Here is a 4,648-nt window from a genome sequence, read left to right as displayed (position 1 = left end):
CGCAGCGAGCAGGGTTCGAACCTGCGCGGGGAGACCCCATTGGATTTCAAGTCCAACGCCTTAACCACTCGGCCATCGCTGCCACGGCGAGAAAGGGAAGGCGGAGACACTTTAGTGTTAAAACTGAGCACATGCGCACCAAACACGCTAGTGGGCGGGGCCTACAATCTTCCGGAGGTCTGCTGTGAGAGGCGGCCGGGGCTCAAGTTGCAGGAGCTACCTCGTTAACGCGAAGAAATAATAAAATCTCCCTTAAGTAGTTTAAGTAAACGCCTTTAAGGGAGGATCTTAGAAATCCTTCCCTTCCATGCGCTTGGAAAATCGAAAATCGCCACCCTGCTTAGCTTCTGGTCTCAGACCTGCTGTTTGCCCTCCCGCTTCCTCATTAGGTCACAGAGAGAGATCTGAAACAAATAACTCTCTCCTTCAGTGTTGCGGGCCCGCACCCTGGAAAAGTTCTGCATCTTGGACTGCTTTGACCGCGGTGATCGCGTTTGAGCGCTCCTCTTTTTGCGGAATGATAGGGAGGAGTGCGGGTATGCATGAGCCCTCCGCAGCTGCCCTGGGGCTCGCCTCTCCCAGGCTCTTGCCCATGCAGTCACCTTTCATTTTCTCCCCATTGACGCCTTCGTTGCTGAGCCCTTCTGGAAGAAAATGTGCCCGATTGTGGCCTCAGTTTTCTCAGTTGACGTGGTGACTTGGAGATGCGTTGAGAACAAAGTTCTGCGAATTAGGTCTGCATTTTACCTTTAAATGCCATTAATTCCACCCCCCACCCTCACTTGTAAAGTGTAGCTTCTGCACTGGGTACTTTAACTGCGTTATTTCGTTAAGGTTCTCAGAATCCGGTAGGTCTGTACCCTGGTTCTTACCTCAGAGAACTGAGGCGGCAATGTGGCCCAGGGGTTGGCGCTGGGAATCCCAGGGTGCACGCAAGCACCTCCTACTCGCACACTGTGGCGTCCTACTACCCGAAAGTTCTGTCTGTTGAAGGAAGATCTTCAGAAAACCATAGGAGGCCTTTTATTACTTTAAATTTCTGAACCTGTTCAGGGAAACGTTACCATCTTTCTCACGGTAATTTCTCACAGACATTTTCACAGATACAGAAATTTTCCCAGGCGTGGGCCGGGATTTCATAGTAAGGCTGGAGAACGAATTCTTGCTCTTTGGAAGACCAGATGTTAAGTGACCTCAGTTGAAAGTTGTGTGAATTTTCTTGAGATCTTTTTCCAGTACCTTTCTCATCTAAACTTTAAAAAAAATAATTTTTATTGGAGTATAGTTGCTTTACAATGTTGTGTTATTTTCTGCTGCATAGGAAAGTGAATCAGCCATACATATACATATGTCCACTCTTTGGCTTTCTTTCCCATTTAGGTCACTGCAGAGCACTGAGTGGAGTTCCCTAGTGTGTATACACACACATATGCGCTACTTTCTCAATTTGTCCCACTGCCCTCTTCCCCACCCTCTTCATGCTCACATGTCTATTTTCAACCTCTGTGTCTCAATTCCCGTCCTGCAAACAGGTTCATTAGTACCATGTTTCTAGATTCCATACATATGGATCTTCCCGATGCAGGAATTGAACCTGCATCTCTTATGTCTCTTGATTGGAAAGCGGGTTCTTTACCTCTAGTGCCACCTGGGAAGCCCAGTGCATTAATATATAATATTTGTTTTTCTCTTTCTGACTGACTTCACTCTGTATGACAATCTCTAGGTCCATCCACATCTCCACAAACGATCCAATTTCACTCATTTTTATGACCGAGTAATTAATATCCCACTGTATATAGGTACCACATCTTTATCCATTCTTCTGCTGATGAGCATTTAGGTTGCTTCCATAATCTGGCTATTGGAAATAGTGCTTCAGCGAACCTTTGGGTGCATGTGTCATTTTGAATTATGATTTTCTCTGGGTATGTGCCAAGTAGAGGGATTGCTGGCTCATATGGTAGTTTCAGTTTTAGTTTTTTAAGGAACTTCCATATAGTGGTTGTGTCAGTTTACATTCTGACCAACAATGCAAGAAGGTTCCCTTTTCTCCACAACCTTTTCAGCATTGTCTGTAGATTTTTAAAATGATGGCCATTCTGACAGGTGTGAAGTGGCATCTCATAGTAGTTTTGATTTGCATTTCGCTAATAATTAGTGATGCGATCCGTGGGGTTGCAAAGAGCTGGACACGACTGAGAGAGTGAACTGAACTGAACTGAATAATTAGTGATGTTGAACATCTCTTCCCATGTTTGTCGGCCATCTCTCTTAGCTAAGCGCTGCACTCAATACGCCAGCAAATTTGGAAAATTCAGCAGTGGCCACAGGACTGGAAAAGGTCAGTTTTTATTCCAATCCCAAAGCAGGGCAATGCCAAAAAGTGTTCATACTACTGCACAATTGCACTCATTTCACAAGCTAGAAAGGGAATACTCAAAATCCTTCAAGCTAGGCTTCAATGGTCCATGAACTGAGAACTTCCAGATACACAAGCTGGACTTAGAAAAGGCAGAGGAACCAGCGATCATCAACCAGTGATCAACTGCCGACATCTGTTGGATCTAGAAAAAGCAAGGGAATTCCAGAAAATCATCTACTTCTGCTTCATTGACTATGCTAAAGCTTTGGGCTGTGTGGATTACAACAAGCTGTGGAAAATTCTTAAAGATATGGGAATACCAGACCACCTTACCTGCTTCCTGAGAAACCTGTAGACAGATCAAGAAGCAACAGAGCTGAACATGGAACAACAGACTGGTTTCAAATTGGGAAAGGAGTACATCAAGCCTGTACATTGTCATCCTGCTTATTTAAGTTATATGCAGAGTACATCATGCGAAATGCCGGGCTGTGAATGAATGAATCACAAGCTGGAATCAAGACTGCTGGGAGAAATATCAATGACCTATGACACCACAATTATGGCAGAAAGCAAAGAGGAACTCGAGAGTCTCGTGATGAAGGTGAAAGAGGAGAGTCAAAAAGTTGACTTAAAACTCAACATTCAAAAAACTAATATCATGGCATCCAGTCCCATCATCTCATGGCAAATAGATGGGGAAACAGTGGAAACAGTGACTTTTTCTTGAGCTCCAAAATCTCTGTGGAGGGTGACTGCAGCCATGAAGTCCAATGATGCTTGCTCCTTGGAAGAAAAGCTATTACAAATATAGACAGCATATTAAAAAGCAGAAACATCACTTTGCCGACAAAGGTCTGTCTAGTTAAAGCTATGGTTTTTCCGGTAGTCATGTACAGTTGTGAAAAATTTGGACCGTTAAGAAGGCTGAGCACCAAAGAATAGATGCTTTCAAACTGTGGTGCTGGAGAAGACTCTTGAGAGTCCCTTGGGCAGCAAGGAGATCAAACCTGTAAATCCTAAAGGAAATCAGTCCTGAATATTCATTGAAAGGACTGATGCTGAAGCTGAAGCTCCAATACTTTGACCACTTGATGTGAAGAGCTGACTTATTGGAAAAGACCCTGATGCTGGGAAGGATTGAAGGCAGGAGGTGAAGGGGATGACAGTGGAAGAGATGATTGGATGGCATCACTGATTCAATGCATATGAGTTTGAGCAAACTCTGGCAGATGGTGAAGGTCAGGGAAGCCTGGCATGCTGCAGTCCATGGGGTTGTAGGGTCGGACACAACAGAGTGACAGAACAACAGCTTAACTAAAACAAGGTACTAAGTGTCTCAGTTCAGTTCAGTCGCTCAGTCGTTTCCGACTCTTTGCGACCCCATGAATTGCAGCACGCCAGGCCTCCCTGTCCATCACCAACTCCCGGAGTTCACCCAAACTCATGTCCATTGAGTCAGTGATGCCATCCAGCCATCTCATCCTCCGTTGTCCCCTTCTCTTCCTGCACCCAATCCCTCCCAGCATCAGAGTCTTTTCCAGTGAGTCATGAGGTGGCCAAAGTAGTGGAGTTTCAGCTTCAGCATAAATCCCTCCAATGAACACCCAGGACTGATCTCCTTTAGTTTAAATCTATTTAATTGTGGATGACTCATTGGAAAAGACTCTGATGCTGAGAGGGATTGGGGGCAGGAGGAGAAGGGGACGACCCAGGATGAGATGGCTGGATGGCATCACGGACTCAATGGACGTGAGTCTGAGTGAACTCCGGGAGATGGAGATGGACAGGGAGGCCTGGCGTGCTGCGATTCATGGGGTCGCAAAGAGTCGGACATGACTGAGCGACTGAACTGAACTGAACTAAACTGAATTGTGGATGAGGAGCAAGATACTTGAGAATTGTAAGAATAAGTTTTATCTAATTTGAGATTTTGCTTTTAAAAATTTTATCTTTTTGTTTGATTTTAATTTGGCAGAGCTACGTGGGTGGTCTCAGTTTCTTTATGAACACTATATGAGAGCAAAATTATTCTGATATTTCCAGGCATAACTTTTATCATGTATATTAACATTTACTTTTGTATCACGTATGCACACGTACTTTTATCATGTATATTAACATTTATATTGACGTTTGCTTTTCTACTAGACACTATCCAAGAAGAAATAAAGCTTTGTCTTTTTATCTCTTATATTCTATGTGTGCTGAGATAATCTATAATTTTATCTTACTATTTATTGGTTATATCTTGAAGTCTTTTTATTTATTTATTTGTTTATT

At 43.8% G+C, this 4,648-nt stretch overlaps 1 non-coding gene across 1 annotated transcript; it reads right to left on the bottom strand.

Moving 5' to 3' along the window:
- TRNAS-UGA (transfer RNA serine (anticodon UGA)) lies at window positions 1–82 on the bottom strand. Its single transcript has one exon. It is a non-coding gene; the product is annotated as a tRNA-Ser (tRNA).
- Between the last annotated feature and the right edge of the window lie 4,566 nt (window positions 83–4,648).

This window comes from Ovis canadensis, chromosome 25, assembly GCF_042477335.2.
Source record: "Ovis canadensis isolate MfBH-ARS-UI-01 breed Bighorn chromosome 25, ARS-UI_OviCan_v2, whole genome shotgun sequence".
NCBI classification, from domain to species: domain Eukaryota; kingdom Metazoa; phylum Chordata; class Mammalia; order Artiodactyla; family Bovidae; genus Ovis; species Ovis canadensis.
The sequence above is the reverse complement of the archived record's forward strand: the minus strand, read 5'-3'. Positions and strand labels throughout refer to the sequence as shown.